Here is a 24,592-nt window from a genome sequence, read left to right as displayed (position 1 = left end):
ACATTCAGGCTTTGGGTAATGTATCAAGCAACATTCACAATACAATAGCCGAGGCAATGACCTGCACCAACAAGAAAGAATCTGGAATTGAAATCCAGTTACAAGAACAGGTCAAAGGTTGGGAATTCGGTGTGGAGTAACTCACCTCGTGATCCCCAAAAGCCGTTTACTATCTGCAAGGCACAAGTCAGAAGTGTGAAGGAATACTCTTCACTTGCCTGGATGAGTGTAGCTTCAACAACATTCAAAAAGCTTGACACTATCTAGGCTAAATCAGCCCATTTGACAGAAACATCAACATCCATATGCAACTCAACCAAAGCACAGTGACAATTTTGTGTACAAACACAACATGCACTGCAGTAACTAACCTAGCCTCTTTCGACAATATTTTCCAAGCCATGACCTCTACCACATATAAAGACAAAAGCAGTAAATACATGGGAAAGCAACTACCCAAGCCGTACACCAACAGCGATACAATGATACAAGGGTAACATCACTGGAATGACTAGTTATTCAAAGGCTCAAGGAAACGATCTGAGGACACAGGTTCCAATCTCACCATGGCAGCGGGTGGAATTGAACACAGAACATAGAACATTCCAGCACAGTACAGGCCCTTCAGCCCTCAATGCTGTGCCAACCTGTGAAACCAATCTGAAGCCCACCTATTCCATTATTATCCATATGTTTATCCAATGACCATTTAGTTGCCCTTAAAGCTGCCAAATCTACTACTGTTGCAGGCAGGGCATTCCACGCCATCACTAATCTGAGTAAAGAACCTACCTCTGACATCTGTCCTATTACTACCATCCCTCAATTTAAAGCTATGTCCCCTTGTGCTAGCCATCATCATCCCAGGAAAAAGGCTCTCACTGTCCAACCTATCTACTCCTCGGATTATCTTGCTTGTCGTTATTAAGTCACTGCTCAACCTTCTTCTCTCTAAGGTAAACAATCTTAAATCCCTCAATCTTTCCTCATAAGACCTTCCCTCCATACCAGGCAACATCTTAGTAAATCTCCTCTGCACCCTTTCCAATGCTTCCACATCCTTCCTATAATACGGCGACTAGAACTGTACACAATATTCCAAGTACAGGCCATGCCAGTTTTATACAACTGCAACATGACTTGGTGGCTCCAAAACTCAATCCCTCCACTAATAAAAGCTAACACACCATTAGCCATCTTAAGAATCCTATCAACCTGGATGGCAACTTTCAGGGATCTATGCACATGGACATCAAGATTTCTCAGCTTATCCACACTACCAAGAATCTTACCATTAGCCCAGGACTTGGTATTCCTATTACTCCTTCCAAAATGAATCACCTCACTTTTCCACATAATCTCCATTTGCCATCTCTCAGCTCTGCAGCTTATCTATGTCCCTCTGTAACCTGCAACATCCTTCCGCACCATCCACAACTCCACCAACTTTAGTATCATCTGCAAATTTTACTAACCTACATCTATGCCCTCATCTAGGTCATTTATAAAAATAACAAGCAGCAGTGGCCCCAAAACAGATCCTTGTGGTACACCACTAGTAACTGAACTCCAGGATGAACATTTCCCATCAACCACCACCCTCTGTCTTCTTCCAGTGAACCAATTTCTGATCCAAACCACTAAATCACCCTCAATCCCATACCCCCATATTTTGTGCAATAGCCTACCATGGGAACGTTATCAAACACTTTACTGAATCCTCATACACCACAACAACTGCTTTACACTCATCCACCTGCTTGGTCAGCTTCTCAAAGAACTCAATAAGGTTTGTGAGGCACGACCTACCTTTCACAAAATTATGTTGATTATTCTTAATCAAATTATTCCTTTCTAAATGATTATAAATCCTAACTCTTGTAATCCTTTCTAGCAATTTACCCACAACTAAAGGAAGGCTCACTGGTCTATAATTACCAGGGTTGTAACTACTTCCCTTCTTGAACAAGGGGACAACATTTGCTATCCTCCAGTCTTCTGGCACCATTCCTGTAGACAATAACCACAAAGTTCAAGTCAAAGGCTCTGCAATCTCCTCCCCAGCCTCCCAGAGAATCCTAGGATAAGCCCCACCCAGCCCAGGGGACCTATCGATTCTCACTGACCATAATAGCTAACACCTCCTCCTTATGAACCTCCATCCTGTTTAGTCTAATAGTCTGTATCTCAGTATTCTCCTCAACATTATATTCACACAGGAAAAAAAAACAATGGAAAATATTCATTTAGCGCCTCTCCTACCGCTTTGGATTCCACGCACAACTTTCCACTCCTGGCTGGCTCTAATCTTGCTCCAGTCATTCTTTTATTCCTGACATATCTATAGAAAGCTAGTCTCAGTAACAGTGACCAGTTCCTTTACGCAAGGAAATCTGCCATCCCTACCTTGCATTGTCTGGTTTATGTGTTACTCCAGACCCATGATAATGTAACATGACAATGGAAAAGCTCAGCAAGTCTGGCAGTATCTGTGGAGAGAAATCAGAGTTAACGTTTGGCTCTAGTAATGCTTCCTCAGAATTCTCAATACCACAATAATGTAGCTGGCTCTTGATCAATCTCTGAAATGACCTAGCAAGCTACTTAGAAATTCCTCAATTAGGGATGGACAACAAATTCTGGCTTTGCAATCAATGAGCGCATCTCAGGAAAGAATTACAAATCTTGACATGGAGCTATATCACCATCCTTTCACTGTTGCTGAATGAATTCCTGGATCTCCCTTCCAACAGTATTATGAGTGTACCTAATTCCCCAAGGACTGCAGTTGTTCAAGAGGGCAGTTCACCATCATCTTTTTAGGACAATTTGGAATGGGCAATCAATATTACCATATCCCATGAAAAAATAAGAAAAGAATATTTGACGTGAAGATCGTTAACGGGAGTAACCACACACTGTGTAGTTAAATAACGTCCACAGCTAACCCAACTAGAAAAGGTGTAGTCATGTTAAAAACAGTGAACTGTCGTAACAAAGAAACTTACAAGTGACTAACATAATTGTGCTCTTTGAAGAAACAAAAACAATTATGTTAATAAGGGAAACGCTTTGGATATTGCTCACAAATTTTCAGACATGCCACACTGGAAGCATTAGATTCAGGCACAGTATCAGGGCCATTGTTATTTTAAACATACATAAATGATTAGGAGTAGAATCTTGTGAATCCAACAGTGGTCTCACCCAACAGCCAGAAATCCAGTGAGACTACAATGTCACCACTTTTCAGGAAGGTCTGACCCAGTTTGTGCAAATTACTTAATAGGCTGGTTCCAGATCATGGATTTAGAGTTGGAGGTGCGATTCATCCCTAGGGCTGTTGGCCAAAGGCTATTTCTATGCTCTGTAGCGCTGCTATATACCACATTGAACAGAATTGAAGATTGAGCAGGGACTCAGGGTTGGGTGAGAGATGGGCAGGGGATGCTGCACAATGGCAGGGTATGGCTCTCAAGGGGCCACCTGCTACTTGGTGCCTGATTGAGGGATCCAGAATCAAGTGCCTTTGAATGAACCCCAACTCCACCGAGCAGCCCAGGCTTTGCTGGTCAAGTTTCCTACATGTTCAGTCCCTTCCTGAAACTGGGCTGTTAATTGTCACTTGAGGGCCTCAGTTCTCAACAAGGCCATGGACTTAACTGGGAGCAGTAACATGGGATCACCACCTTTTACTCTTCTACCTGATTAAATGCTCACCTATCATCCAAATTTGCCATGGTGCAGGGCACAGGATTCTGCTCTTGGACTTAGTTTAGCAAGAATATGAAGGTCATTGAACAGATGCAGAAGAAAATCATGAAGACAATTTTTTTCTGTGACATCATAGAAACGGTAAATCTTCAAACTGAAAATGATTAATATTGATTAGTGTGTAAATTTACATATATTTACATATATATATATAGATAAGATAAATTAAGAAAAGTATCTTCTAAAATTACTGAATCAGTAACTAAAAGTAAGTGTATTTAGGATTCAAATAGAAATTCTGATGCTCACAATGCGAATCTGAAAAAGTAATAAATTATCAGATGCCAAAATAGCCAATGTATAGAAGCTCAATTCTTCATTGAAACTTAAAATTCTAGCCATTCCTTCAGTCTACCAATTACCTTATTAACCAATGCAAACACAGTCCTTAAAAAGGCTAACAACATTTCAACATTTGAGCTCTCTTTGGTTTGAGGAACATCCAATATTGTTTTTTAATGCCATTTATGTTACTTCTGGTTAATGAGCACATGGAAATAATTCAGCTGCTGGCTAACACATGGAATTGGGGTGAATATTGCATTCAAAAAAATCAGGTCAGATGCTTTAGTTACTGATAGTTATTACTTATCATTTTCATCATGAAAAATGGGCAGACTCACAGACTCACTATCACAAAATCTAAGTAAAATTCTTGGAATAAATATGGAACATAAACTTGGCATATTCACTCACAGTAAACCGGTCTTTGGATCCACTGGAAAATTCATTTTTGACAGTTAAGAAATTAGTCAAATGGCAATCGCCAAAACCACAAACAGAACTGCCTATCATTTCACCCTTTTAAATTGTCCCAAAGCCCTTACTTGCTCCTGCCCAATTCCTTGTTTTTCTCCTTTCCAGTCTCTTTCCTCATCTGCAGCTCCTCCAATATCTCCTTGACATGAATTCTAAACATTTCCTGAGCCCATCTCCTTTTTCGCAATAAATGTTCTGCATCTCAATCTCCCACATTATCCCTTGCTTGTTTCTTTAATAAGCTCACCAGTCTTGCATAAACACAAACATATGAATTAGGAACAGGAGCCGGCTATTCAGGTCCATAGGTCTCCTCTGCCATTCAATAAGATCAAGGCAGATTTGATTACTCCACATTCCCATCAACCCTTCAGCTCCGTGTCTTGGAAATATTCAAAGATTCTGTTTTCACTACCTTTTGAAGATGAGAGTTGTGAACCTGTGAGAAAAAAAAATTCAACTCATCCTTTTTGAAATGGGCTGCATCTTATTTTTAAAATAGTGCCACCTAGTTCTAGGTTATTTCACAAGAGGAAAGATTCTTTCCATATCTACCATGTCAAAACCCCTCAGGATGGTGTCTTCCTCCATTCGTATGGAGTCTACTTTTTGGCTTTCATCATTTCCTCTAAACAAGGAGTGCTGCTGTGGGAGCTCTCACTGATCCTAGGTATGCCTGGCTAGTTATGGGATATATATGGAAGTTTCTTTGGTCCAGTACACAGATCCCAGCCATCTCATCTTTATCTGATATTAGTGTCGGACTGTATTGGCGTTATTTCTTGCTATAGTTCCAACTGAAAAAGTTAGTCAGCTTTGCTACAATTTCTGCTCTGCTCCCACTTCACATGATCTATTTGCAAGTCTTCCATTTTTCTGATTTCTCTTTCTCTACTTCTGGCATCAGGCTTTCAAACAATACCTACTAGAACTCAGTGGTTTCCATAGCAACCTTGATTACACTTCCTTCCATCCTATTATCGACAACGTGCATTACATTCTCATAATTTGTTTCTATTCGGAGAACACTACCTTCCAAACTCAGGCTTCTGATCCCCCTTTTCCCCAAGCATCAATTCCCCACCACCTTGGTTTGCTGAGTCCTCAACTGTATCATGTCTATTTCCTATACCTATTCGTATCCTTTCTCCTGTGTAGCCAGTGAATCTAATCTATTTGGATTTCCAGGAGGCCTTTGACAAGATGCCACAGAGGAGGCAGCAAAATAAGATAAGAGCCCTTGGCGTGAGGGGCAAGGTACTGTCACGGATAGAAGATTGGCTGATAGGTAGAGACACAGGATTGGGATAATGGGACCTTTTTCAGGATGGCAGCTGGTGATGAGTGGAGTTCCACAGCAGTCAGTGTTGGGACCACAACTATTCACGTTATACACTAATGACCTGGACAAAGGATCTGTGGTCATTATTTCTAAGTTTGCAGGTGACATAAACGTGGAGGGACAGGTTATGTTAAGGAAGTGGTGAGGCTACAGAAGGACTTAGACATGCTAGGAGAGTGGGCAAAGAAGTGGCAGATGGAATACAATATGGGACAAAGTGAGATTTTGCACTGTGATTGGAAAAATGGAGATACAGACTATTTTGTAAATGGGGAAAGGCTTCAGAAATCTGAAGTGCAAAGGTGTTTGGGAGTCCTAGTTCAGGATTCTCTTAAAGTTAACATGCATGTACAGCGGAAAGTTAGGAAGGCAAAAACAAATGTTCACATTCATTGTGACAGGGCTAGAATAGAAGAGTGGAGATGTACTGTTGAGACTGTATAAGGTTCTAGTCAGACTACTTTTGGAATGTTGAGAGCAGGTTTGGGCCCTGTACCTAAGGACGGTTGTACTGGCATTATAGGGGTGCAGACAAGGTTCACATGAATGATCCTGGGGGTGAAGGGTTTGTCATATGAGAAGCGGCTGACAACTCTGGGTCTGTACTTGATGGAGTTTAGAAGTGTGAGGGGGAATCTCACTGAAACTTACAGAATGCAGAGAGGCCTCGATGGAGTGAACATGGAGAAGATATTGCCACTAGTAGGAGAGAGTAGGACATAGGGCACAGCCTCAAAGAGAAGAGACAATCTTCAGAATTAAGATGAGGGAGAACTTTTTCAGCCAGAGGGTGGTGACTCTGTGGAATGCATTCCTGCAGTGGGATGTGAAGGCCAAGACATTGGGTGTATTTGTGACTGAGATAGATAGGTTCTTGCTGAAACTGTGTTCCTGGAAAAGCGCAGGTCAGCAGCATCCAAGGAGCAGGAGAATCGACGTTTTGGGCATGAGCCCTTCTTCAGGAATGAGGAAAGTGTGTCCAGCAGGCTAAGATAAAAGGTAGGGAGGAGGGACTTGGGGGAGGGGCGTTGGAAATGCGATAGGTGGAAGGAGGTCAAGCTGAGGGTGATAGGCCAGAGTGGGGTGGGGGCGGAGAGGTCAGGAAGAAGATTGCAGGTTAGGAAGGCGGTGCTGAGTCCGAGGGATTTGACTGAGACAAGGTGGGGGGAGGGGAAATGAGGAAACTGGAGAAATCTGAGTTCACCCCTTGTGGTTGGAGGGTTCCTAGGCAGAAGATGAGGCACTCTTCCTCCAACCGTCGTGTTGCTATGGTCTGGCGATGGAGGAGTCCAAGGACCTGCATGACCTTGGTGGAGTGGGAGGGGGAGTTGAAGTGTTGAGCCACGGGGTGGTTGGGTTGGTTGGTCCGGGTGTCCCAGAGGTGTTCTCTGAAACGTTCCGCAAGGAGGCGGCCTGTCTCCCCAATATAGAGGAGGCCACATCAGGTGCAGCGGATGCAATAAATGATTTGTGTGGAGGTGCAGGTGAATTTGTGGTGGATATTGAAGGATCCCTTGGGGCCTTGGAGGGAACTAAGGGGGGAGGTGTGGGCACAAGTTTTGCATTTCTTGCGGTTGCAGGGGAAGGTGCCTGGAGTGGAGGTTGGGTTGGTGGGGGGTGTGGACCTGACAAGAGAGTCACAGAGAGTGGTCTTTTCGGAACGCTGATAGGGGAGGGGAGGGAAATATATCCCTGGTGGTGGGGTCCGTTTGGAGGTGGCGGAAATGACGACGGATGATATGATGTATCTGGAGGGTGGTGGGCTGGTAGGAGAGGACCAGTGGGGTTCTGTCCTGGTGGCAATTGGAGGGGCGGGCTCAAGGGCGGAGGAGCGGGAAGTGGAGCAGATGTGGTGGTGGGGCATCATCGATCACGTCTGGGGGAAAATTGCGGTCTTTGAAGAAGGAGGCCATCTGGGTTGTTCGGTTTTGGAACTGGTCCTCCTGGGAACAGATGCGGCGGAGACGAAGGAATTGGGAATATGGGATGGCATTTTTACAGGGGGCAGGGTGGGAGGAGGTGTAGTCTAGGTAGCTGTGGGAGTCGGTCGGTTTATAGTAAATGTCCGTGTGGATTCGGTCGCCTAAGATAGAAATGGAAAGGTCTAGGAAGGGGAGGGAGGAGTCTGAGATGGTCCAGGTGAATTTGAGGTCGGGGTGGAAGGTGTTGGTAAAGTGGATGAACTGTTCAACCTCCTCGTGGGAGCACGAGGCAGCGCTGATACAGTCATCGATGTAGCGGAGGAAAAGGTGGGAGGTGGTGCCAGTGTAGCTGCGGAAGATGGACTGTCCCACATATCCTACGAAGAGGCAGGCATAGCTGGGGCCCATGCGGGTGCCCATGGCCACTCCTTTGGTTTGGAGGAAGTGGGAGGATTGGAAAGAGAAGTTGTTCAGGGTGAGGACCAGTTCAGTCAGTCGAAGGAGGGTGTCAGTGGAAGGGTACTGGTTGGTACGGCGGGAAAGGAAGAAGCAGAGGGCTTTGAGTCCTTCGTGATGGGGGATGGAGGTGTACAGGGACTGGATGTCCATGGTGAAGATAAGGCGTTGGGGACCGGGGAAGCGAAAACATTTCCAACGCCCCTCCCCCAAGTCCCTCCTCACCTTTTATCTTAGCTTGCTGGACACACTTTCCTCATTCCTGAAGAAGGGCTCATGCCAGAAACATCGATTCTCCTGTTCCTTGGATGCTGCCTGACCTGCTGCGCTTTTCCAGCAACACATTTTCAGCTCTGATCTCCAGCATCTGCAGTCCTCACTTTTTCCTCATAGATAGGTTCTTGATTGGTAAGGCAATCCAGAGTTAAGGCAAGAGAATGGGGTTGAGAAATATATCAACTATGATCGAATGGTAGAACAGACATGGGCCAATTGGCCTAATTCTACTTCTATATTTTACGATCTTATGGCCCTTCCTCCCAGAATCTGAACAGAATGCTCAGCACTTCCCCTCCACCAGCTTTTTTATTCAACACATCATATTCTGCCATTTTCATTGCCTCCAGTGTGATACATAAAAACTAGGGACAGGAGTAGGCCATCTGGCCATTCGAGCCTGCCCCACCATTCAATAAGATCATAGCTGATCTTTTGATGGACTCAGCTCCACTTACCCATCCTCTCACCGCAATCCTTAATTCCTTCATTGTTCAAAAAAAATCTACCTTAGCTTTAAAAACATTTAGAGTAGTACAAAGTTAAAAGTCACACAATATAGTTTATAGTCCAACAGGTTTATTTGGAAGCACTAACTTTCAAAGCGCTGTTCCTTCATCAGGTGGTTGTGGAGTATAAGATCATAAGGCACAGAATTTATCGCAAAAATTTACAGTGGGATGTAACTGAAATTATATATTGAAAAAGACCTGGATTGTTTGTTAAGTCTCTCATCTTTTAGAATGACCATGTTGGTTTTTTAAAAGTTACATTCTCAAGTGAACTTTAACAAGTGGTGTCACGTCAGCCCAGATAATGCACTGAAGGTGTGAGTTGCTCTGCGTAGGGCTGTCTGTTCCACAACAATTAGACTGATTCTAATCTTAAAAAAAAGACTTGATTTACAAAATCTTGGATTCATGCAGTTTTTAAGCACAGTAAAATGTAATTCTGCAAGTACAAATTCACCCACAAAACGGTGTGTGTGTGTGTGTGTGTGTGTGTGTGTGTGTGTGTGTGGGGGGGGGGGAGAGAGGGGTGGGGATATGAGTGTCTGTAGGAGTGTGTATGTGTGAGAGTGAGTGTGTAAAGGTGTATAAGTCTGTGAGAGAGTGCGTGAGTGTGGAGGTTTATGTGTGAGCATGGGAGAGTATGTGTCAGCATATGAGAGAGGGTCTGTGCGAGTGTGTCTCTCTCTGTAGGAGTGTGTGTGTGTCTGCGCGTGCGTGTCTGTGCATATACAAATGAGGTCACCTGCTGTGTGACATGAACCCAAAGTCCCGGTTGAGGCCATCCCCGTGGGTATTGAACTTAGCTATCAGCCTCTGCTCGGCCACTTTTCATTGTTGCCTGTCCCGAGCTCCGCCTCGGAGACAGTCACAAGAACGTCCAAGGTTGAATGTCCCAGACCCCTGAGGTGTTCTCCAACTGGGAGGGAACACTCCTGTCTGTTGATTGTTGTACAGTGTCCATTTATCCATTGCCATAGCCTCTGCTTGGTCTCGCCAATGTACCATGCCTCAGGGCATCCTTGCCTATAGCGTATGAGATAGACAATGTTGGCTGAATCACGAGTACCAGCCATGGACATGGTGGGAGGTGTCCCCACATGGTATCCACGTCGACATTCTGACACATCTTGTAGCATCTACCATGACAAGGTTGTATGTTGCTGTCCTGAAAGCCGGGCAGTTTGCTACGAATAATGATCTGTTTGAGGTTTGGTGGTGGTTTAAAGGCGAGAAGTGGAGGTGTGGGGAAGGCCTTGGCGAGATGCTCATCCTCATTGATAATGTGTTACAGGCCACGAAGAACATGGCGTAGTTTTTCGGCTCCTGGGAAGTACTGGACAAGATTCTGTAAGATTCTGTAAATCCGTCTTTTAGATTAGAATCAGTGTGACCATTGTGGCACAGACCTTAAATACATTATCTGGGCCGACATGGCACCACTTGTTAAAGTTGACTTGAGAATGCAACTTTTTAAAAGAGATTTTCTGATTTACATATGAAAGAACTGAAACCAACATGGTCATTCTAAAAGATGAGAGACTTAACAAACAATCCAGGTCTTTTTCAATATATAATCTCAGTTACATCCCACTGTAAACTTTTGCTTTAAATTCTGTGTCTTACGATTTTATACTCCACAACCACCTGATGAAGGAGCAGCGATCCGAAAGCCAGTGCTTCCAAATAAACTTGTTGAACTACAACCTGTTGTGATTTTTAACTTTGTACACCCCAGTCCAACACTGGTACCTCCAAATCATTTACTGAAGTAGCGTCAACTACTTCACTGGGCTGGGAATTCCATAGATTCACAATCCTTTAGGTAAAGTTCCTTCTCAATTCAGTCTTAAATCTGCTCCCCCTAATTTTGAGACGATGCCCTTTTGTCCTAGTTTTACTCAGTGGAAACATCCTCTTTACTTCTATCTTATCTATTCCCTTCATAATTTTATATGTTTCTGTAAGATCCCTCCTCATTCTTCTAAATTCCAATGACTATAATCCCAGTCTACTCATTCTATCTTCATAAACCAACCCCCCCCCCGCCCTTAACTCCGGAATCAACCTTGTGAACCTCCTCTGTATCTCTCATGCTGGTACATTCTTTCTCAAGTAAAGAGACCAAAAAACTGTACGCAGTGCTCCAAGTACAGCAGCAGCCTGTACAGCTGCAAAATAACCTCCCTGTTTTTAAACTCAATCCCTTTAGCAATGAAAGACAAAAATCCATTTTCCTTCCTAAATCCTTGTTGTACCTGCAGACCAACCCCCTGTGATTCCTGCACAAGGACATCCAGGTCCCTCTGCATAGCAGTATGCTGCGACATTTTACCATTCAAGTAATAGTCCTTTTTGCTGTTGCTCCTAAGAAAATGGATGACGTCATATTTATTAACAACTGCCAAACCTTTACCCACTCACTTAAAGTATTCATGTTCCTCTGCAAAGTTTCACAGTCCTCTGCACACTTTGCTCTGGCACTCATCTTAGTGTCATCTACAAACTTTAACATATTACACGTGGTCCCCAACTCCAAATCATTTAAATGAATTGTGAATAATTGCGGTCCCAACACTGATCCCTAAGGTACACCACTAGTTACTGATTGCCAACCAGAATAACACGCATATATCCCCACTCTTTGCTTCCTGTTAGTCAACCAATCCTCTATCCATGCGAACACTATACCCTTAACACCATGCACCTTTATCTTATGAAGCAGCAGTTCGTGTGGCATTTTGTGGTAGGCCTTCTGGAAATCTAGTGGGTCTCTGTTCTCCACCATGCTCGTACTATCTTCACAAAAATCCAAAAGATTAGATATGTATCACTTGCCTTTCATGAACCCATGCTGCATCTGCCCAACAGGACAATTCCATAGGATACAGCGAAGAACAGGCTCTTCAACCCTCGATGTTGCGTGACCTGCAAACTAATCTAAGCCCATCCCCCTACGCTATCCCATCATCATCATCCATATGCTGATCCAAGGACTTTTAAATGCCCCTAATGTGGCTGAGTTAACTACATTGGCAAGCAGGGCCAATGAACATGCCTCTGACATCTGTCTTAAATCTAAAACTCCTCAATTTGCAGCTCTGTCCCCTGGTACAAGCCAATGTCACATCCGAGGAAAAAGGCTCACTGTCCACCCTATCTAATCCTCTGATCATCTTGTATGTCTCTATTAAATCCCTACTTGCCTTCCTCTCTCTAATGAAAACAGACTCCAGTGCCTCACCCTTTCCTCATTAGACCTTCTAGATTTCTATCTAGATGTCTTGTTATTTCTTACCTGACCATAGACTCAAGCATCTTGCCCCTACAGAAGTTAAGCTAATGTTTTGTCTACCACCCTTTTTAAACAGGGGCATCACATTTGCTGTTTTCCAGCATGGTGACTCAATTCCAGTACATCTATTTTAAATTTGCACGGTGCAATGTGTTCGATATTATGTAAACTGAGACGCAAACAGGCTGTCAGACTCATTTCCATTACATCACTGTCCTAAGAGGAAAATGGGTATCTTGAATCTACACTATCAGCAGAAATCCACAGGCCCTAAAGAATCACATTCATATGAATTCTGGTTAGGCTGGGATCTCAACCCTAGTAATCTGAAGGCCAAAGTACACTTTGGTCCCCACAGAGATGGAGCAAGAAAAGGGGGAAGAAAAGAGAATAACACCAGCACTTTATAAATAGCATTTGATAAAGATCAAACTAAAAAATACTCAGATTTTGCAAACAGCAGCAAGTCCAGTGTTGTAAGTATATTCAATGGTGTAACACTTCACAATATACATCAGAAAGGGGTCAGATACAGAGGAACCTTGATTATCCAAAGTTCAGGTGATCCAAACAAGATCGCAAGGTCACAATGGTTGTCTATGTTATCTGGCACTCAATTAACTGAACAAAATACTCCTTGCTCACGTCCTTCAGATAATCTGTATATGCCTGAATCTGGGTTGTGCTTTAAGCACTAGAATTTTTTTTATTCATTGGATGTGTATATCACTGGCTCAGCCAGCACCTATTCCCCATTCCTAATTTCCCAGATGGCCGTTAAGAGTCATCCACATTGCTGTGGGTCGAGAGTCACATACAAACTGGATCACACAAAGATTCAATTTCCATCCCTAAAGGATATCAGTGAACCAGATGGGTTTTTTTCTACAATAATCAACTCTTAATTCCAGATTTTTGTCAAATTCAAATTCTAACATCGGCCATGGTGGGATTTGAACCTGATCCCCAGAAATTTACTTGGGACTCGGGAGTAATAGTCAAGCAAAAGTACCCTAAAAGCATCACCTTGCCAACACTCTGAGCCAGAGGAAAAAGGGGACAAAGATAATCAGAATTATTGCTTCTAATCTCTTAACCGGTAACCCAGCGAAACCTGAATGTATGCAGTGTCAAGAATGGAACCATTTTGGATCCTGTTGACATTTTCATAGCTGACAGTTTATCATTCACTACGCCAACTACTACTTGAAGGATGGCTCCTCAAACAAGTGATTAAAACATTGCAGTTATCCTGTAACATCACCATTATTTTCAACACACAAAATAGAAAATAAATCCAGAGCAGAGCAAAATAAAAATTCAACTTTCAATTTACACACTGCAATGTGTTAAATACTTAAACATATTATGGTAACACATTGGTGTCCCACATTGTAATTACCTTTTACAATGATCATCAATTTACTTTGTTCTGCAAGAGAATGGTAGCATGGTAATGGGGATACTGGACTAAGTGAAGAACCAAACTAATGCTCTGGAAATGGATTCAAAAGGGGAAATTTACAGTTGCGCTAAAAATAATCATAAACCTACCAGTTTGTGCGAAAAACACGTGGTTCGCCAAGGGACAAAACCTGCAATTCTTACCCAGTCTGGTTTACCACATGACCCCAGACCTTCAGCAATGTGGTTGACTCTGAAAAGGCCCACCAAACCACTCAGTACAAGGAATAGAAGAGGTAGGCAATAAATGCTGGCTTTGTTAGCAACACTTACAACGAATATGATTTTCAAACATGGAGCCCGTAAATGTGGATGAACTGATAGTTTGTCTTTGAACTGGAAGGCAGCACTTGTTCTGGGCTCTCAGGACTTAAAATCACAGGACACCAACTGGTACATATTTAACATCCAAATATTCCATCCAGCTTTGTAGTAAAATCTTGAAATCACAATGTAGAACACAACCAATGACCTGCAGCTGGCCATCACAGACCAGTGTGTGTATGCTGAAGTGTTTTGCGAGATGTTCAGCTTTCCCCCTTAAGCTGCTACCTGGAGTCTATTCCCATTCCACCTGCTACCATTGATGCGAAGATAGCCATCATCCCTGAAACCAGCCAGAGATGTGACCATTCTAGTAGATTGCCACACCAGCCAGGGGTGAGAAACTGTCGGTCTACCTGCCTTCAAAATCATCTTTCATCTCCTGGTATCAAGCCAGTTCATAAGCAGTATATACACCAAATTATATCACAGCATTAGATCTTGGACAGAAAATACATATGCCTGAACAGAAGATACAAAACCACCAAGAGGAGTGACCAAAACTTGCTGAACTTGACAATATCGAAGGCAGGTCCAAATTTGTAACACCAATCAATAGTTAGAATTCTTTAGTTGGTTGCCAATATTTATTAGTAAACACACATATCTATGTTGCAATGTAGCAACCCAATAAACAAATGTTGAAAACTGGTGACATTTACCACAGGCAAGTAAGTTTTAATGACAAAAGGTTGCATGGGAGGATCTGGACAGACTTTAATCCTGCCATTATTAAATTAATGTGGCTTCCATCAATGCCCCTCCTTATAATGAATCCAGCTGGTTTCTATCCGTTCACAGACCTTTGTTAAACTTTAGAAAGTTGACATGTGCTAATCAAGTTAGATTAGTAAACGGAGATACCTGTATTTAGTCACCTCCTTTCTCAATTATATATAATTGTTTTGTTTTTTTCTATTTAGGAATGCATCTCTATGATTGGAGCCTCCCTTCTTCCTCCACCAAGAGTATTCTGCTGATTCTACCTCAAGTTTTCAGTGTGTTTTCTGTATTGCATTCACTGACCTAACTTCGGCCTAACACAAGATATCATCGACCTTTCCATCAATCAGTTCCACCAGTTGATCATGGCTAATATATTTCTCAACTCCATTCTCCTGCCTTCTTGCCGTAACCCTTGATACTCTTACTGATCAAGAACATATTTATTTCTGTTTTACATGTACTCAATGATTTGGCCTCCCTCTCTACAGCCCTCTGTCACAATGAGCTCCCCTCTCGCTTAAGAAATTCCTGCTCATCTCCGTTCTGAAGGGTTGTTTTTTCACTCTGACACTACACCCTCGGGTCCTAGTCTCTCCTACTAATGGAAACATCTTCTCAAGTCCACTCTGTCCTGGCCTCTCAGTCTTCTGTAAGTTTCAATGAGATTCCCCCCCAACCCCCCTCCATTATTTCTAAACTCCTTGAGTAAACACCCAGAGTCTTCAACTGCCCTTCATAAGACAAGTCCTTTATCCTCCGAATCAATCTTGTTAAACACCACCCCCTCACAACCCCCCGCCAATGCCAGCACATCATTTTTTATTTAAATAGCTGAAAACTGCTCTCAAAACTCCAAATGTGGTAATGTGGTCTGACCAGAGGCTTACACATCCTCAGCAATACATCCCTGATCGTATCCTAGCCCTCTCAAAAAGAACGCTAACATTGCATTGCTTTCCTAACTGCCAACTAAACCTGCATGTTAACCTTCAGAGAATCCTCCAGTAGGGACGCCCAAGTCCCAGTGATTGCTGAGCCCCTTGCTGAGATATTTGTATCATCGATAGTCACAAGTGAGGTGTCGGAAGACTGCAGGTTGGCTAATGTGGTGCCACTATTTAAGAAAAGCCAGGGAACTACAGACTGGTGAGCCTGAGATAAGTGGTGGGCAAGTTGTTGGAGGGAATCCTGAGGGACAGGATGTACATGTATTTGGAAAGGCAAGGACTGATTAAGGATAGTCAGCATAGTTTTGTGCATGGGGGGAAATCATGCCTCACAAACTTGATTGAGTTTTTTGAAGAAGTAACAAAGAGGATTGATGGGGGCAGAGTGGTAGATTTGATCTATATGGACTTCAGTAAGCCATTCGACAAGGTTTCTAATGGGAGGCTGGTTAGCAAGGTTAGATCTCATGGAATACAGGGAGAAGTCGCCATTTGGATAAAAAACTGACTTGAAGGTAGAAGACACAATGAGGTGGTGGAAGGTTGCTTTTCAGACTGGAGGCCTATGACCAGTGGAGTGCCACAAGAATCGGTGCTGGGTCCACTACTTTCATCATTTATATAAACGATTTGGATGTGAACACAAGAAGTGTAGTTAGTAAGTTTGCAGTTGACACCAAAAATGGAGGCGTAGCGGACAGCGAAAGAGGTTATCTCAGAGTACAACGGGATCTTGATCAAATGGGCCAATGGGCTGAGGAGTGGCAGATGGGGTTTAATTTAGATGAATGTGAGGTGCTGCATTTTGGAAAAGCAAATCGGAGCAGAACTTATACACTTAATGGTAAGGTCCTGGGAGTGTTGCTGAACAAAGATCTTGGATTTGCAGGTTTATAGTTCCTTGAAAGTAGAATTGCAGGTAGACATGATAGTGAAGGAGGCATTTGGTTTGTTTTCCTTTACTGGTCAGAGCATTGAGTATCGGAGTTGGGAGGTGATGTTGCAACCGTAGAGGATATTATTTAGGCCACATTTGGAATATTGCGTGCAATTCTGGTCTCCTTCCTATCGGAAAGGTGTTGTGAAACTTGATAGGGTTCAGAAAAGATTTACAAGGCTGTTGCCAGGGTTTGAGGATTTGAGCTACAGGGAGAGGTTGAATAGGCTGGGGCTGTGTTCCCTGGAGCGTCGGAGACTGAGGGGCAACCTTATAGAGGTTTATAAAATCATGAGGGGCATGGATAGGATAAATAGGCAAAGTCTTTTCCCTGGGGTGTGGGAGTGCAGAAATAGAGGGCATAGGTTTAGGGTGAGAGGGGAAAAATATAAAAGGTCCCTAAGGGGCAACCTTTTCACACAGAGGGTGGTGCGTGTATGGGATGAGCTGCCAGAGGAAGTGGTGGGAGCTGGTATAATTACAGCATTTTATAAGGATCTGGATGGATATGTAAATAGGAAGGGTTGAGAGAGTTATGGGCCAAGTGCTGGCAAATGGGACTAGATTATGTTAGGATATCTGGTCAGCATGGATGAGTTGGACCGAAGGGTCTTTTTCCATACTGTAAATCTCTATGACTCTAAGTCCCTTTGTGCTTCAGATTTCTGAAGCCTTTCCCAATTAGAAAATAGTCTGCACCTCTATTCTTCCCAAAGTGTATAACCTCACACTTCTCAAAATTGTTTCCATCTGTCACTTCTTTGCCAATTCTCTAGTCTGTCCAAGTCCTTCTGCAGCCACCCCACCTACTCAACACTACCTGCCCCTCCACCTACCTTTGTGTCATCTAAAAACTGAAACAATGTCCTCAGTACTTCATCCAGATCATTAATGTATGAACGGAGTTGTTGTGGTTCCAACACCACTAGTCATCGGCTGCCATCCTGAAAAAGACCCCTTTATTGCACTTCTATTGAGCAGCAACTTGCCAGGGGGTGGGGTTGTCTTGATCATAAGGAATGAAATTAAGCAATTTGGGTCAGAAGGAACAGAATCTGTGGGGTAGAGTTGAGGAACTGGAAAGGAGAAAAGACCCTGTTGAGTGTTGTGTACAGGTTTCCTAGCAGTAGTCAGGATGTGGGGCAGAAAATAAATCAGGAGTTAGATTCGGCATGTCAGAAAGGCAGTATTACAGTAATCATTGAGGCTTCAATACACAGGTAGACTGGGAAAATCAGATTGGTATTGGATCCGGACAGGCAATTCTTGTCACGGTGATGTGTAATGAGGCAGATTTGATTAGGGAGCTGAAGGTGAAGGAGCACCACGGGGCATGAGCATAATATGATAGAATTCATCTGTGGTTTGAGGGGGACAAGCTTGAATCAGATGTTACAGTTGTTTAAAGGTAACTATAAAGACAGGAGGGAGAACCTCGCCACAATTGGTTGGAAGGGGAGCCTAGCAATGGCAGGAGTTTCTAGGGTAATTTGGGATGCACAATTCATCCCAAGGAAGAAGAAATACACTGTCCTGTCGATAAGACGTGTATCATTGGATAGTCTGGTTCCCAGCCCTCATCCCATTGTTGTGGCTGAAGTTAGATTCATGATCTTTTCCATACTCTGTCTTTGTTGTTCTGGAAACTTGAATAACCATTCTTGTGCCTTCTTCCTTTTTAACTTTGTCCATAATTTTTCATGGAACTGAACGCACTCATTTTAAAGCAGGTTGACTTCATACCATTTGCACTTGCCAGAAACCAGTGAAAAGCAAAAAGCAACATAAACCAAGAGTGCATCCTGCTTACCAGGAAGCTGACCAGCATTCTGTTGTGGGCAGAAAACACATGTTTTGTGTAGCTCACGCACTGGCACTAAAATGTTGTTTGTTGGCAACCAGAAGTGAAAAGTAATTCTGGAATTTGATCTTAGGAGCAAGGAAGATCTGGAGAAAGCTTACTTTGCCTCGATAGACACGTGAGATTTTCACTTGTTTATATTTTTTTTGAGGTAAAAACAATGACTGCAGATGCTGGAAACCAGATTCTGGATTAGTGGTGCTGGAAGAGCACAGCAGTTCAGGCAGCATCCAAGGAGCAGCGAAATCGACGTTTCGGGCAAAAGCCCTTCATCAGGAATAAAGGCAGAGAGCCTGAAGCGTGGAGAGATAAGCTAGAGGAGGGTGGGGGTGGGGAGAAAGTAGCATAGAGTACAATGGGTGAGTGGGGGAGGGGATGAAGGTGATAGGTCAGGGTGGAGAAGGTGGAGTGGATAGGTGGAAAAGGAGATAGGCAGGTAGGACAAGTCCGGACAGGATGCTGCCTGAACTGCTATGCTCTTCCAGCACCACTAATCGAGAATATATATTTTTTATATCATTTGATCTAGTAAATAGCACCTATATTACCTTTGATCTTTTGTCTACAAGGAGCATTAGTTGCAAAAAGCGTGGCACTTTTTGGTAGAGGGAGAAGTTAATCAGATTTATTCATCGAACATTAACTGGTAAATTCAAAACACTGATGAAGCACTTTTGAGGATACCTGCTGTTCTCAACACTTAAGGGAGAAGTGAGTGGGGGAGAAAGATGAAAGATGAGAGGAGGGAGAAAGAAGAGAGGATGGAAGACAGTAACAAATGATAAATTTTAGTTTTGCAAATCTGGTGTGATGAAATCAATTTGCATATTAAGAGAGACAGTAAGATTATAGATACCATTTGATCGGGTTTGCAATCCTTTTAAATTTTCTTTATACCTTTTTATTTAAGCCTCACTGTCACTTTAGTTGAGCAATAACACTTATTTTGCTTTACAAGTCCAAGAATATTTCAACAAGTTCAACTATTCATGAATATCGGCTATTATCAAATGATGGAGCAGACTTGATGGACTGAATGGTCTAATTCTGCTCTTATATCTTATGGCTTAATCATGAAAAGCTGGCTTAATTCACCAAACCAGTTATGAAACAGGATTTTACAAGTGATACATCTAGCCAACATTAATATATTAGAACACTTCAGAATTAGTTTCAAGTGCTTTATAAGACAGGCTCATCAACAGAAGAACAAACATTGGCTAAGCATTTATCCTCACAGTCACAGGCTTTCATTATTAGCTATAATTTAATATTCAGAATTTTGCAAATTCCTCTTAATGCAAAATAATAAACAACAGTTCTGACATTCAACATTTTTCAAAAGATCTTTCCCAAGATTCTGAGGGTTTTGAAATGTGGATGCTGAGATGGTGTCACATGGGAAGATCTGCAACTGGACATACAACTTATAAATAAGGAAACCACTCATTTAACTCACCAGATAAAGGGCCATTACTCTTTCGAATTCTCTCCTGCTTCAAACAGTGGACGTGAATAATTGCATATAGTTGAAGCTGTGTTACACAGACTTTTGATCAACAAGAGAGTCAGATTATTGTGGACAGGTAGGGAAAGAGGAGATAAAGTTGCAATCAGATCAGCTAGGATATTATCAGGTACCAGAGAAATTTTTCCCATTCTGCTCCTATTTCTTATATACTTTCTTTCAGGAAATGAAAAATATTTAGGCATTTTTTAAATTCCCAATTAATATGAAATATATTCATAATTTACATACACAACTATGGTTTATATTCATATTCAAACAAATGGATAAAACAGCAACTAAAATGTAAAGGTGTCACTTTCCATGAAATAAAATTGCAGCATTTGATGAAAATAAACCAGCCACAGAAGTATCTACTTTCAGCTTTTGTAGTTATGGTGGAAGTTTATGTTTCTAAGGCAGTGACTGTTTTGTAGAGTTCTCAAGCTAGATGGCATAATTAAAGATTACTAGAATTTTATTCATTTCGAGGTCCAACTTGAATAGTACATATTAAAAATAATTTATTGCATCACAAAATAGCACTTTATTTCACTGGCCTCTTACCAGGCATACACATCCACAGGTTTGAAATTAATATCATGAAGTACAATATGGAATTTTGGAGGAGACCACTGATGAAACTGAATTGAAGGTGACAAGTGTGCATGAAGGGGGAGACAGTGGAGTTGGTCACAGGCAGTAGAGCATTGTTCCCAAACTATGAAGTTTGGGAAAGCACTCTTATCTTTTTATCTTTTGACATCAGCTCCAGTAAGTTTTCCTAACAAAACGAGGACTCATGTTGGAAAATGTTTATATTTTCTGCTGTGAGATGTATTTGGAGTATTTTGAAAAAAAAAAGAGTATAATTATTTTCCTGATTAGGTTCCGAAAGATGTGTAACAAAGCTGAGGTTGCCAATGGAATGAAAAGATAAGCAAAGGATACACAGAAAGTTAACTCCAATGGGAACGGTCTGCCCATTTTCTTTCTGTTTGCACCAATTCCCAGAATTCAGAATTGCTAAAGAAAAACAAGCAAGGCTCTCACCGACGGAACAGTTTTCTGTTCAGCAGTCTTCAACAAACCGTGTTATTCAAACAGAACACCGAGAACAGAATCTCATTTATTCCTGGTGTTGTTGCTGGCTTGTTGGTAATAACAGAATGGAGGAATTTGCCAGGCCATTGTGGTTGAATATAATTCTACAGATGACTTACAGCACCTCATAAATGCCAAGATTTAACTTGCTAGCTCATTCAAAATCTATTTAGCACAGTGATCATGTGACCCAACATGTTGGATAACATCCCCAAAATGAAGATGGGTCTTTGTCTCCACAAGGGGTTACTCATTCCACTACTGCCATGAATAGAAGTATGGAAAAATTAAATTATAGATTAAAATTGAAGCAATAACCTCTTTAACAAATCATTTCATATACATTAGCACATTTTGCAGTTTCAATTACTTCTCCTTTACAAAACTCAATTAATTCCTAATTGTAACCGAAACATAATTTCATAACATGCTTTAATGTTTTTCATCACCATAAAGGACATGAATTAGTAAATCGACTTTTCTTACTCCCATTCACATATTAAAGAATTTGGTAGAGAGGTAAGAGAGAAACTGTTTCCTCTGGTGAGGGAATCCAAAACAAAAGGACACGACATTAAATTCAGAACTGCTTTTTGGAGCAAAAGTAGACAGCCATACTCTCTCACACGGGCTGGGAATCTGGAACTCTCTCCCTCAAATGATTGTGAATGCTGGTGATCAATTTTATCTTTCAAAGGTTGAAATCGATGGATTTTGCCATTACTTTAATTTATGTACAGCATTTTACAATAAGTTTTTTTTTCAGATGAACACATCAACGGATGTGGATTAAGGTGAGTGGCTATACTCGAATACAGATCAGCTAGAATCTAACTGACGGCAGAGCAGGCTCAGGGATCAAATTGCCTATTGTGGCTTGATTTGTATCATTTCCATGCCAAATAGTTTCAAGTATTTTCTTTTATAAAAACTCGGACAACAGAACATTTAGATTATCTGTTGGTATCAGTTGTTCTCGCATGAAAGACTGATATGTGTATATTTACCTAGGGCACATTGCAAATTGCATAAACAATCATTTTAAGTTAGCATTTTTATTTGAAAGGAGCTCTCAATAGATTTTGGAAGGCACCCAAGTGCATTTTTCACTTTTTTAAAAAACATTTACAGCACTCAGTCCATGAATAACTATAAACACTGTAATCCTCAAGTATCACTGCCAAAGCTCGCAAAATTCCCTCTCTAAACGGTGTAATACTAATCCTTTCAAAATTTGACTACAGGATTTTGTGCAATAATTCGAATACTATAAATAAGATTTACTTTGCTTAAGGATTGCAAATATTAGCAGAAGTAGAACTTCTTGAACAATACATTTTCTGCAGAATGTTGTCAATAGATTTTATTTCAACCTGAACACTTTTCTTTTTAAAAAAGTTTGTTTTCTGGCTATTGATAAAAGCCAAAGCATAACAATGATAACTTCAAAGAATCTCAGAATGAACATAGTGCAAAAAGTGACCATTTGCCCATCGTGTCTGCACTGGTTCTCTGAATGATCATCATGAAGTCGGGCGATTCCCATAACCCTATATATTACTTCTATTTAAATCATCTAATGCCCCTTTGCAAAAATATGTAGAATTTAACAGACTCTCACTCCATTAAAAAGCTTAACATATTTTGAAAGCTTGTTTTGCTAAAAATTGAAACTTTTATGCTGTACCATCAAACTCTCATCATCAACTTACCAAATAGCTACTCGTTGATGCACCAAGTCACAAATCAAACCACAAAGTCAGCATGCAGATAAAGATCTGTGAAACATTTAGACACATTTCCTTTGCAGTTTTGTAAAGCACAGATAAATAGATGAAGCAGAAACTTTGGCGCTCAGGAAATATTCTATGTAAATTCACCACAGGAATGAATTTGAAAATATGTTTCTCCAGAGTTGTACTAGACAAATACTAAAGGATAAATCTGCTGTGTGCATTTAAGGTTTCTACCATCACTCATATTCTCAATACTTGATGTGTCCTAAGCAATCTTTGACAAGTTAATGCTTATCAAAAGTTAAACAATTAGAGCTTACACAACAGGAGAACAAACACAGTAGCATTTGCCACGGTACCAGATTTGGCCCTGAGCTGTTTGGAGTTTGATAGCCTGAGCCAGGCCACCTGTACAATGCACTTCAGTCCTGGTTAAGATGCTCCAAAGTCGACAGACGCATACATGGGCCTTGTAGAGTAGGAAATATTCAGGCTGACAGTACACAAGTAGGGTGACAAATAGGAAGATTGGGTAGGGTGAAGAGGAAACTGATACACAACAATGGAAAATAAAACAAAAAGGAATCGGTGGGGGGGGCAAACTGGAAGTGTATCTATTTAAGCAAAGCAACAAGGGGAGTGAAACGGGTCACCAGAGTTTCAATAAAAGCGATGTAGAGAAGAGGATATTGAAAAGTACAAGCATTGACCAGACAAGGCCATGAAGCCAATTCAGTAATGTTTCTCTTCAGTACTATTGAACTGAATTGCAGAAAACCAAACCTGTATTATCACTTCATTGAACTAATTATTTTGCACTACATTTCAGAGTTTGGCTTTTTTCTAAAGTTTAAACCAAGCGTGTCAACTTTGATACTTGACAAATTTGAAATAGTTGGCTTTAAGAAACAAAATTGAGCATTTAATATTCGGTTTTCTGCTGCTTGATTTTCCAAAATACTGCTTGATTTTCCAAAATACTCCCACATCTGTTCAACTCCATTAAATCAAATTTCAGTTCTTGCCACAGTACCAAAGAGTTCTGGTCAGGGTGACAAATCATATCCAATGTGACTAAGATCATTTTTCCCTTTTAATCCTGTTTACAACCTTTGACACAACTCCATCCTCCTCATACAACTCTCCAGTGTCTTCTCATAGGTGGGACTATTCTCATCTGGTTCCATTCTTATCTATCTAATTATAGCCAGCAAATTACTTGCAACAGCTTCTTGTCCTACTCGCGTACATTTCTCCAAGGATCTATCCCTGTCTCTTTCCTATCTCTTATCTCCCGGTTGTCCCTCAATTATATTATATAAAGGCATAGCAACAGTTTTCATGTAGCGAAATGACACCTAGATCTACATCACAAACAAATTTCACAACTCTTCACCTGTGTTAAATTATCAGAATGGTTATTTAATATCCAGTACTGGATGAGAAAAAAATTCCTCTAATTTAGGAAGGTTGAACCACTGTTTCCAGCATGGACAAAAAAACCCTATTTCCTAGCTAGGAGAAAAAGTGAGGACTGCAGATGCTGGAGATCAGAGCTGAAAATGTGTTGCTGGAAAAGAGCAGCAGGTCAGGCAGCATCCAAGGAGCAGAAGAATCGACGTTTTGGGCATGAGCTCTTCTTCAGGAATTCCT

The 24,592-nt window shown here is 41.6% G+C and overlaps 1 protein-coding gene across 5 annotated transcripts in view; it reads right to left on the bottom strand.

Moving 5' to 3' along the window:
* The window catches only part of pitpnm2 (phosphatidylinositol transfer protein, membrane-associated 2), a 474,817-nt gene that overhangs the window by 347,282 nt on the left and 102,943 nt on the right, over nt 1–24,592 (bottom strand). The window contains exon 1 of one of the 5 annotated variants that reach the window (XM_072587646.1): nt 2,407–2,422. The exons of the other annotated variants lie outside the window; for them this stretch is intronic. The gene's annotated coding sequence lies outside the window, so the exon portion shown is untranslated. Of the gene's footprint in view, nt 1–2,406; nt 2,423–24,592 lie in introns of those variants that run through there. 5 annotated transcript variants of the gene reach the window in all.

The sequence above is a fragment of the Chiloscyllium punctatum genome, chromosome 17, assembly GCF_047496795.1.
Source record: "Chiloscyllium punctatum isolate Juve2018m chromosome 17, sChiPun1.3, whole genome shotgun sequence".
NCBI lineage: Eukaryota > Metazoa > Chordata > Chondrichthyes > Orectolobiformes > Hemiscylliidae > Chiloscyllium > Chiloscyllium punctatum.
The sequence above is the reverse complement of the archived record's forward strand: the minus strand, read 5'-3'. Positions and strand labels throughout refer to the sequence as shown.